The 12,276-nt window shown below is 45.4% G+C and overlaps 1 protein-coding gene across 2 annotated transcripts in view; it reads right to left on the bottom strand.

Annotated features, from left to right (window-relative positions):
• Positions 1 to 12,276, bottom strand: part of RASSF4 (Ras association domain family member 4) — a 166,567-nt gene that overhangs the window by 129,078 nt on the left and 25,213 nt on the right. Inside the window, exon 2 of one of the 2 annotated variants that reach the window (XM_083146133.1) lies at positions 481 to 563. The gene's annotated coding sequence lies outside the window, so the exon portion shown is untranslated. The remainder of the gene's footprint in view (positions 1 to 480; positions 564 to 12,276) is intronic. The other variant, XM_083146134.1, reaches the window with a different exon arrangement.

The raw sequence follows: 12,276 nt of genomic DNA, 5'->3' as shown, positions 1-12,276 counted from the left end.
AAATATGTATATAGCACTTTTCTCCCAATAGGACTCAAAGAGACAGATTCTCGAAGCTTCAAAAGTGATAAAATGGAGAGTGATAAACAGCCAGCCAATCAGCTCCTACCTATCATGTCACAGACTGTGTTTGAAAAATGTCAGACAGGAGCTGATTGGTTGGCTGTTTATCACTCTCCATTTTATCACTTTTGAAGCTTATAGAATCTGGCCCAAAGTGCTTTACCATTGTCTATTAGGCCAAAAAGTTGCACCAAGGTAACTGGATAACTAAACTAAGCAACAGAAATGGTCTCTAGGAACCCCATTTTTGTGGGTTTTTATGCAGCCTGTCTGCAGGGACGTGGGGATTCAATGCTAAGGAGATATGGGGTGTATCATTATGTTATATTGCTGTTATGACTATTAATTGAATACTTCACTTTGACGGATTATCACTAATCAACAAGTACAAATTAAAATATAATGAAAACTACTTACCTACCCAGAGTGAAATGAATCAACGCCTTCTATGGAGTCAGTTGGGACAATTCAACACCACGTGTAGGAGATCCGTTGTCCCACTGCAAAAATAAAGGGCAATACACTAAAATTAACTAAAGTAATTAACTGGATTAGTATAGTAAGAAAGCTTCTAATAAGAACATTACACTTGTATATTTTTACTATTTCAGATAGAATATACTGTTCATGATGCACAAAGAGGGTTATTTAATCACTCCCTGAAGTCAGCACTTAAAGGGGATTTCATTTTGGGTCTGAACAGGCGTAAATAGCTGTTTTCCGTGGTGCAAAAGACAAGGTTAACACCTGGGTTGTGAAACGTAACCAGTGCCGTCTTTCCCATTGGGCACGATGGGCAGTTGCCCGGGGGCCCTAGGACCTAGGGGCCCCCGGCCCAGCCCAATGGGAAAGATGGTGGCCGGGGTCCGGGAATCCGCTCACCCTTGCTGGGGGATCCGGGCAGGGGGATCAGGGCGGTGGCGGTAGCTAGAAGCCTGATTCGGCGAAGCTCTATTTGCCGGCGGGGCGGGAAGCGCTGTTGCATTTGAATAGACTGGCCGGAAGCTGATTGGCTGAATTCAGAAAATCAGCATCTGGCCAGTCTTTGAAAAGGCAACAGCGCTTCCCACCCCGCCGGCAAATAGCGCTTCACCTCCTAGCTAGCAGTGAATTTAATTTCGGGGGTCCGTGTGCCGGGGTTCTGATCACCCTCACTGGGTGATCCGGCAGGGGGATCAGGGCATCGGTGGCGGTAGCTAGGAGCCCGAAGCAGCAAAGCGCTATTTGCCGGCAGGGGGGGCGAGAAGCGCTGCTGCATTTAAAATGACTGGCTGAATGCTGATTGGCTGAATTCAGCCAATCAGCATCCGGCCAGTCTTTTCAAATTCAACAGCGCTTCCCGCCCCCGCCGACAAATAGTGCTTCGCCGCTTCGGGCTCCTAGCTACCGCCACCGCCGCCCTGATCCCCTTCCCCAGCGAGGATGGTCGGATCCCCGCCACCCGGCCACCATCTTTCCCATTAGCACTATTTGCCGGTGGGGCGGGAAGCGCTGCTGCATTTGAAAAGACTGGCCGAACGCTGATTGGCTGAATTCAGCCAATCAGCGTCTGGCCAGTCTTTTCAAATGCAACAGCGCTTCCCGCCCCGCCAGTTAATAGCGCTTTGCCACTTCAGGGCAGGCTCCTAGCTACCGCCGCTGCCCTGGTCCCGCTGCCCGGATCCCCCAGCGAAGATGATCGGATCCCCGGCCGCCGGAAGCTGACTGGCTGCCGCACGGAGCCAGAGAGGTGAGGGTTGGGGAGGTGACTGTGGGCTCCTGGGCAAACTAATTTGGGGGGGGGGGTCCAGTGAACTAGGTTGCCCAGGGGCCCTTCCTAATTTTAAGACGGCCCTGAACGTAACCTGGATTCTGTGTGTTAACGCCCAAAAACAGCAAGTAGAAAAGGCTTTACTTGAATAGCCCCAGGGGGTAACTTAACAGAGCGAATAGAATGCATCGATCCATGGTGGTTATTTATTAACAGTTTCTTATATAGCGCAGTGATAAAACAAATTGGGTAACAACAGACAGACTTGGAGGTAGGAGAGCCCTGCTGCAAGTTTACAATCTATAGGGATGTAGGAGGGAGACACAAGGACCGGAATCAGTAATAGCATAGCAGTGCCACCGAGTTACAAGTCCAGAAGGGAAGCTATAATACATAAGTGCCTCAGAGCAGTGGCAAACGCAGAATTTTCAGAAGGGGGTTTCCAGAGGGGCGGAGCAAAGCACGGAGATGGACACTTAGGTGATCCAGTATATGCCGGGTCAGTTAAAGTATTATAGATAGACCAAATGTATATTAATAATAATAAAATATATACATATACACACACACACACACACATGGGCGTCAACAGCCGTGTAGACGCCTGGGCATAGCAATGTATTGGGGCACCTACCGATCCTCCAGCGGTAGGGGTGGGTGAAGCTTTGATGTCCCACGGGTGGTAAGGGGTAATATATCAACCGCTCAGCATGTAGGGCCTGGATCAGTAATTTCCACTAATTATCCCTTTACTGCACAGATGGTGAGAGATGAGGTGGGAGAAGGGGGCATTGGGCTGAATGAAGGGGCCCTGATACATAACTTCCAGGGTGGTAGAGGATGTTTAATATGCAGAGGAGGGGTGTATAGTGGAGTGGGCTTATTATTCATTATTTTCTGGTAGGAGGACAGCTTGCTCCCAGAAATAGATTTCTTAGATTTTAATGGAATTAACAACTAGAGGATCCCACCTACCAAATGGTATTGGGGACTAGGGGGATCAGAGTTCAGGAGGCAGAGCAAATCTGCCAACGAATATATAAAACTACATACCAGGTGTGTGGAGCTGGAGCAGTAACCAGCTGCTGGAAGGATGATATCTCTGGTTCTGGGAACAGTAGAGACAAGCTACTCATGTCCTTCAAAGGGGGAGAGTCCCAGCTTTTGGAATATACCCTCAGAAAAACTCTAAGTCAGACAGAACCTGAAATATCTGACTGGGAAGAGCAATTAACAGGCTTGGATGGGGACCACTGCTTTGAAGTCAGATATCTCCGGTTCCCAAGGGCCGATTTTTAAAATTCTTGTACCCATGGAAAGAGGGGACCCTCAGCTTTCATCCTCAAATACAGTCAGTCTTCAATTCAAAATAGATCTTGTACAGATATAGCAGCCTTCGCAACTAGCGTACCGACACATCCATTGGAATTAATGGAAACACCATTAGTATGACTATGTCATGCAGCGTACCATTAAGCGTATGCCCATGTGTACACATTGTAGCATGAGGGAGTGTGCCTTCATCTATGTGTAATACATTTGCTCAAAGAGGGAGGAAAAAGAGCCCAATTAGTTGCATAGTCCTCACTAAGGGCCTTATTCTAGTTCACTCTTAGAGGCAAATTCCATCTCAAATGGACAAAAACATGTGCACTGCAGGTGGGGCAGATGTAACATGTGCAGAGAGAATTAGATTTGGGTGGGGTTTTACTTCAAAATGAGCTCTATATTGCAGTGTAAAAATAAAGCAGTCTGTATTTTCCCTGCACAGAAACAAAATAACTCACCCAAATCTAGGTTTATCTGCACCTGTTACATCTGCCCCCCCCCCCCTGCAGTGCACATGGTTTTGTCCATCTAAGAAGGAATTTGCCTCTAATACCCCTTTCAGAAATACGTCAAAATCCTGGGATTTTTCACGTGCACGCGCACAATCCCGGGACTAGAGTTTGTCTGAAATAGAGCCTACCCAGGATTTTAGTCCTCTAAAATCCGGGTCCTGCGCACCTGCAATGGTTTGAACCGGGTCTAAAATCCCGGGTAGTATGTCTGAAAGGGGTATTAGAGTGAACTAGATTAAGGCCCTAAGTTCTTCATCCAAATGGGTAATAAATAAAGAGGTAGGAGCAGGATTTCAGGCATAGTGGTTGATCCTATTAGGTCCGAAGGGTGCGAGGTGCCATTTAGGTGCCATTTTCATGCGTTTAAATGCTGAAAACAGCACCCGAATGTAGCTGATCATGCACCATTCGCTACAGTGAGGTTGATGGTCTATTACTGCACAAAAACCATCACTGCAATATATGAATACATTGTTTTAGGCAGTAGAGTGTTACTTGGATGCCTTGTAAAAACTGACCGAGAGCCTGATTCAGTTGGTGGAGCGTGAAAAAAAAAAGGGAGAGAAGGTCTTGGAGAAAATAGATATGAGCAAGAGTTTATTTTGAAGTGGGACACAAACGGGAGTTTCTGTGCAATAGGATAGCTGTGGGTCAGCAGTTTGCAAACAGTGATATAGAAGAAGGTGGAGCAGCAATGGAACTTAAAAAGAAGAGTAAATACATAGTATGGGGCTTTAAATTATTGAATAACCAAGCATTAATGATAGTAAGTCTGGATATATTACTCCAGAGAAATATTACAAACACAAGGTAGCCCCCTTGTGGCTGAAGAAATACTAGCATGATACACAATATATAATGCAATATCACTAGACACAAACACAACAATGATTATGAGTGCAGCACAACAGAACTCAGTGAGCATTGTCCTCCTGGCGATGGTACTGTACTGTGCTATAATATACTATAGAGCCCTGACTGAGAAGAAAGGGACTGTCTTCAGCTGGAGAGATGTACACAAAGCCCAATACACGCTCTCCACTTGTTAAGTGATACAATGAGATTTGGACACTTCAGCTGTTAATGTTAAACAATGAGGCCATTTTGGGTGATATTGAGAATAAAGACCTATTGAACGAAACAAATCATTTATATATTTAATTTACAATCATAATAAAGCTGCTAGAAATATCTTATTATGATATAAAGTGTAAACCAATTTTATAAAAAGTATGAGCTTTGTGATACTTTGGATATAAATCAAATGCTTAGAACAGGGGTTCCCAATCTTTTTCGGATCACGGCACCCTGGAGTATCAGAATTTTTCCACGGCACCCCTAGGCCCAAAATAATATATATAAAATTAAGATTGTGTTTACAGTATATGTGATTCTTATGTTCAGTTATGTGGTAAAGGGCAGGATTGGCTTCTGTTTGTACACATACAGTATTTTATGATTGGCAGCCACCAGCACTGGTTTTTTCCATAAACAATTGATCATAAATAATTTGAAATGTTCCTGGGCCACCAACTCGGGGCACCCCTGCAAGTGTCCCAAGGCACCCCAGGGAGCCACGGCACACAGTTTGGGAACCACTGGCTTAGAACCTTTTGCTCCTCCTATCCTGCCTACCCTACCCCTCCATCCATTCCCACTTATTCTATTGTTTTTCATTCGTCCACACACCTCCTTTTAGTCTGTTAACTCTTATGAGCAGGGCCCTCCTTCCTCACGTACTCACCCTACCTCTCTACCTCACCAGTGATCCTTCCCGGTTCTTCCCTTCCTCTACTTCATCTTCAGTCTCCTCGACAATTTCGACACCTACTTCAGAACTGATGCTGATCTTAGTTCTACCAGCTATACCTATATTTATACTTTATTTTATTTACACACCCTATACGTTACCTTGTAATTTGTGTTTTGTTTGCTATGTACGGCGCTGGGGACACTTTGTGGCGCCTTATATATAAACTTACTACTACTACTACTAAGTACAATGGTATCTGCAAATGTATAGTGATCTGCGATGCATTTGCACAGGTGTTTTTTTTTTTTTCTTTCAGTCTGAGCTGTGGCTTTCTGCAATTTTTTTGATAGGGGATCCACAAAAACTGTCAGTGAGACCTGGCCGGCAGTGTTGGGCAGCTTTAGGGATTGTAGTTGGTGAGACTCCCCTATTTAAATTTTGGACTGTGCTAATGCCCCACCTCTGGAGCCACCACTGGCTATAATTGTATAGCCCAATAATGACCACACAACAACAACAATAAAAAGCAATTTTTTTGCAAGAAAAATGATTGTATTAATAGGATAGCCCTCTAAGGGGGTATTCAATCCCGATCCCGACTGTCGATCCATCCCGACAGATGTGACTCCAGCTCATTCTAGGAAGAGAATATAATACCAGCTGATAGCACCGCTAATTGTCTGTGTGGCAATATAACCACACGGAACTAAATATTATAGATCCCTCCACTTTAGATAATATGAATATATCTTCCTAGTGTGTGATTCTTCACCCATTCAATTATAGAAGAAACATATAGGGTGACATTCTATGGGTTCCGATTTTTAGGCATGTCTAAAATTCACACCAAATCGGACTTTTTAAAATCGCATTTTTTGGCCGTTTTTTACATAGTGAATGAGATGCGAATTTCGGAGAAAAAAGTGCGATTAGGTGCGATAATGTGCGAATTTTAGGCATGAAAATGTGCGAATTTAAGGAAATGTGCGATTTTTTGTTCTTAAATAAAAAAAAATTGCGTGTGGTCCCCCCTCCTGAGCATAACCAGCCCCGGGCTCATTGAGCCGGGGCTGGTTCCAAAAATACGGGGGACAAAAAGCATAGGGGTCCCCCGTATTTTGAAACCAGCACCGGGCTCCAACAGCCCTCGGTGTCATGCCACAGCCGGGGGACACTTTTTATATAAGGTCCCCCGGCCGAAACATGAGCACCGTGGCTGGTCAGCCTTGGACGGGGTACCTGGAGGAGTGGGGACCCCCCCATAAAGGGGTCCCCCCCCAAGCTTCACCCGTCCAGGGCTGAAGCCCGGGGCTGTCACCGGCGTCCGTGGCCAGTGGACGCCGGCCTGATATGGTTAAATCTTACATACATAACATTGCTTAATACAGGAGAACTACAAGTGCCAGCAGACCTCCCCCGCATGCTGGGACTTGGAGAACCACAAGTCCCAGCATGCGGGGCATTAATGGGCCCGCTGGGACTTGTAGTCCACCTGTAAAAAGAATGTTAAAAGAAAACACACACACAGAGAAGCAAAACTTTATTCCATACACATTCACACACCTCACTTTTACACCAATATACTCACCGCTCCAGGATCCAGCGCTGTCCTCTTCACAGCCGGCTCCCCCCGCACTGACAGCGGGGAGAACCGACTATCTCCGATGCCGCTAACAGCTTCTGTTGCGCTGTCCCAGCGCTACAGAGGCTGAGAGCGTCTTTGGCTTATGCGTCTCCATGGAGACGCATCGGTCCATGTCGGAAGCATTCATTTATTATAATTAAGCATTAATTCTTATTGAAACCAGATGAGGACCCTAAAAAAGGTTGAGTCATATAGGTAGATATCTTTGCTGCCTACTGACATAAAGATCTTGGAGAAAGTATTGGCGATCCGATTAAAATTGGTCATTACCCAAGTATTACATGATGATCAGATTGCCTTTACACCGAGTAAGTCTACGGCCATAAACCTGAGATGACTGTTCACACACCCCCTGGGTCCTCACAGGGACACCTGCTCCTCCATCATAGTCTCCTCAGATGTCACAAAAGGTGTTTGACTGAGTGGAGTGGTTGTTCCTCTGAGAGGCCATGGAACGGTTTGGTATGGGGCCTGGATTTATGGTGAAATAGTTAAACACTCCTCCCAGTCCGCAAGGGTGACAGTCAACAGATATGTATCATCTTCTTTTCCACTTGCTAGGGGTATCAGATAGGGTTGGGATGGTGTACAGGGGGGAATGCGTCAGTTTGTGTGTGTTGTTTTTTTTTATTGTTGTATTATTTTGTAAAGTGTCAATTGCTAGGTTGCTGCTCTTTGAGAATGGTGGTTTTGCACTTTTTTTTTTTCACTTCTTCCTACTCTGTTCGCCTTAGCAACAGAATTTCTGGCTAATCCTGAGATTTTGGGGTATACACTGGGTCCAGGAACTGAAAAGCTTGCCCTTTAGGTGGATGAGATTTTTGCATTACAATACAATGTATCTATGCCTCCAATACTAGCCATTACTATTAAATTTGGTGAATATATTAATACATTTTATTAAATTGTGCATACATTGGTACATGCCCATCCAATCCCCTCCCATTACGATGGGTAGATTCTTTCAAATACCTGGGTGTCTGGGTCACTAACAACCCATCTCATTATATGACTCTAAACATTGTTCCCCAGTTAAACTATTTACGTTCCGTATAACTGTATGGAGGAAACTCCCTCTCACAATAAATGGCAGGGTGAACCAGGGTAAAATGACAGCTCAGCCTAAACTTCTGTATGCTCTGCAACACTCTCCAAAGTACTGTATGTGCCCCAACAGATTTTTAAACATATCGACTGTTTATTATCTTCCATCTTATGGTCTTACCAGAGAGTGAGGAATAAATGAAACATAATGACACACATTTCTGAAGGCCAGGCTCTTCCCATGTTTAGGCTGTACTATCTGGCAGCTCAGCTGGCGCATCTGATGGAATGGTCCTCACGTGTCCTTGCCAGTCTTAATCATATCTAGAGTGCTGCCCAGTCTTCTGCCTATGGGTTTACTACTCAGTGGAAATGTAAATCTATTAATATATTTATAGTGAGACAAGCTATATACTGGTTTGAAACTGGGCTTCTGACCGGATTGTCCACTAGATGGCAACAGATGGTTTGGGGGTACTCAACAGAATGCAGTTGCGGGAGACATATGCATACAATACTCACCTCTTCAGAAACTAATGATCTCACTTATGGACAAACCCATGTGCACTGCGGGGGGGGGGGGGGGGGGGGAGGGCAGATGTAGCATGTGCAGAGAGAGTTCCCTTCAGGAAAATGATATGCCACATCTTAGATTGCTATGGGAAAATATATGGGTCCTCTATCCCATGTGATGTGGGATGCTGCCCTGCAGGCCCTCGGGTGTCCACAAACAGTTCAGTATAACCAGATGCAGCTTTTTGTGTTACACAGGGTGCATATTATCCCGGAGTGCCTGTTGAGAGTAGGAGGCAGAAGTGATGCTACAGGCAGATGCTAGAAGTGCAGCTCGCTGAGTGGAACATTTTGGCACCTGCTGTGGTCGTGCTCTAATATGACATCATTCTTGGAGGAGATCACTAGGCTAATAGCTTCCATTGGCATCCCTTTGGAAGTCTTTACCCACCAGGTATGCATACTGGCTGTCTTTGAAAAAGACACTTTAGACAAACGCTCACAGTGGTATGTTATCAACCTATGTACACCGGCAAAGGCATGTGCGGGCCAAATATGGATGGCCTCGGTAGGCCCTACATCTGCCACGTAGATAACGTTGGTTAATTAGGTTGTTGGGCATGAAAAATTTACATACATAGCTTTTAAGGTGGAGGCTAAATTTGATAAAATGTGGGATAGATGTTGGAGTCTTCCAAGAAACTGCTCTGCCCAATATGCCACCCACAGAGATGGGAGTTTCAAATGGACCCTCTAAAATGTTATATCATTTGATTGTGTTACCTGGAAATTGTGGTTTATACTGTTGGTTTTAGGCTTGAACGGCTTCCTCATTGTTTTGCACTACTATAATATTATATGATACTATAGCTCAACGGTAGGCAACTCCGGACCACGAAGGACAGGAAACTGGACTTCCACTAGAATATAGATTAGTGCTATAGTAACATAGCAGTCGCGCTGTAATGACAGAGGCCAGAGCATCCATCTTCCTTCCCCTCCATGGTGCCAGTATTACAGCGATTGGTTACATGTGTCACGTGAGCGGGCTGACACGGCATCCCAGAAGTGACTGATGACGATCCCAGTCCACCATGTGCACTGCAGCATGTAGAAGCCCCAAGGCTTCAAACAAACATAAAGGCACAGGAGACGGACTGACAGCTCTGTCCTGCCACAAGGGAAAATCAAGCTACCCGGTGGTGCAGGTTCGTAAAGTTTTAAGCCTCAAGTTTTTATTTTGGTGCTGAAACTTATACTACATTCCTTAAAATTTAAGTATAAGTTTCAGCATCAAAATAAAAACTTGTTATTAATTACATTACAGATATTTGATTTTGTGGACCTCGATCAAAATAATTAGAAATATCTGGACTCCATTCAAAATTACTTGCCTACCCCTGCTCTAGCTGGACACAGGACTGTTCTACATAGGATTCTAGAGTACACATACTACTGTTTTTTGCTATGGTTACATCTGAATTGGTACCATGACATATGAGGTAATCATGTTGTATCCAGGGATGCGAATTGATAATGCTATGTAACTTTTAAAATGCAAAAAAATAAATCAAAAACTACTGGAATGAAAAATATCAGATTACAGATGAGAGCAGTTTACAAAAAAGAAAAGAAAAGAAAGAAGAAAAATAGCTTTTAAAGTGCGGTCTTATAATGATTGTGGATGCTCCAGGTGCCTGCACAGACTGCTAAACAGAAGATCCATGTTACAGGTGGAACTACCATTGGTGCAGCAGTATTACAGGGCCCACTGCTGCCCCTGTCACCCACTGTTTTTTTTCCTCTCTGCCTCTCCCGGTCACCCACTGCCATGTTGCATATTGTGAACTAGGGTTGGGGTGAAGGAGGAGGGCCCCAAATTATATTTTGCACCTGGGCCCACCACCAACAAGCTCTGCCACTGATCCTTGCCCCAAAGACAGCACCACTCCTAGGCCCTTATTCTGGTTGGTGCGGTAATATCCGCGTGCGTACGTGCCGCCGATGTTTTGTGTCTGCGCATGTGCAGAGGCGTCTCTGCGCATGTGCGAGCGGGGCGTACGGACAAATCCCGCATGAAATGTGTACACTACGAACAGGGGGTGGAGAGGGGCGTGAAGGGCTATTTGGGCTCATTACCATATGCATACGCCCCGCGTTTCATGGGCGTTCCCATGCAAACGCTGGGCGTACGTATGGTAATGCGGCCGTGACGCACATGTAGGGGGCGGACATATGACATCGCCGGATGTCAGCTGCCCGCCCAGATCCCTGCTTTTGCACGGAAAAATGTCCGTGTGGTCTGAGGTTGCGGGAGCTGGTGGACCACTCGGTCCTGCATTCGATGGTCTGCGACCATCGAATGATGGGGGAGGTTCCCTGAGATGGAGGAGGCGTATTCCGTGAAAAATACACGTGCGGTCCGTTCGGCCAGCTTCTTACCGCGTACGGACGGAGTTGGCGATCCGTATGGAAGGCGGGGTTTCGCATGCACGGTCCTGGCCGCATATTCGGATCCGGCCGCACCAATCAGAATAAGGGCCCTAGTGACCACCTCAAACACCTAATTTACAAATATGAGGTTTCTCTTTCAACAATGGCTTTCCCTAGGGATTGGTATAGTAGCAGTTCTGTTTCCTCTCCTGTCCAGGCTCCAATACTAGTAGGACAAGAGTAAAAACACTGACACCCACTGGTATAAAGGTCTGCAGTTTTATGTGCAGGAAAGTTTCTCTCCAGACTGCTTGATTTACAGGTTCTATTCAGGAGATAAAACTTCCCTCATAAAAACAATATAAGCTATAGTATTGTTACGTTTTAGGCTTTCAGTTCCTACATTCCCATGGTGCACTGGTAACATGATCTAACAGGAAATATTGTAAGTGATATTGTAAGTAGCAGCAGGTGTGGAGCCGTGACAGAAAAACAACGTATATCAGCAGTATATCAAATGACATAAGAGGAGATAAGGGTGTTGTTTAGTCCAAGCTATTATGCAGCCCGAATATAAAAGAATGATCCAAGTCTTGCAGTAAATTTATAGCAGAAGTAAAAATTCCACTGTTTGTAAATGAAGTTCCCTGTTCCATGACATTTACAGTCACAGGTGCAGCTATATATTTTTAGATGTTCCCTTCAATAAATATCTCCTCTTTCCACAGGAATTACTCAACTACACACGTGCTAGAGTTTGGTCCTGCAGCGCAATCTCTGACAAAACAGATAGAGTCTATTAGGTTGCTCTTTGAAAGACCACATTTTGCAGATCTGCAGACATGTATCAGCCATACTTGCATACTGCGGGTAATTCCAACCGGATCACTGGATTGCTACTTTTTTTAGCCCCCGTCCCAGAGTGAAATCCCACCCCCTTCCCTGCTGCGAATGGCATTTCAGCTGTGCAAAAACTAGCAGAGCCATTTGCAATCACAGCACCATCGAAAGGCCCCCCCCCCCATTGTGTGAAGCTGCTGAGTAGCCTGCAACTTACTCAGCACTGCGATGAAGGATGGCAGATCTGGGCCAGAGCAGATGCTAGAGGTATTCCCTTCCAATGCCTGGGTCCACCTACAGTTTCTCCTGACACTCACAAGAAACGGTCCACCTACAGTTTCTCCTGACACTCACAAGAAACACCTGGGTGCCACCCCCAAATGCCAACCGCCTT

Source organism: Crinia signifera, chromosome 6, assembly GCF_055691185.1.
Source record: "Crinia signifera chromosome 6, ASM5569118v1, whole genome shotgun sequence".
In the NCBI taxonomy this organism is placed as follows: domain Eukaryota; kingdom Metazoa; phylum Chordata; class Amphibia; order Anura; family Myobatrachidae; genus Crinia; species Crinia signifera.
The sequence above is the reverse complement of the archived record's forward strand: the minus strand, read 5'-3'. Positions and strand labels throughout refer to the sequence as shown.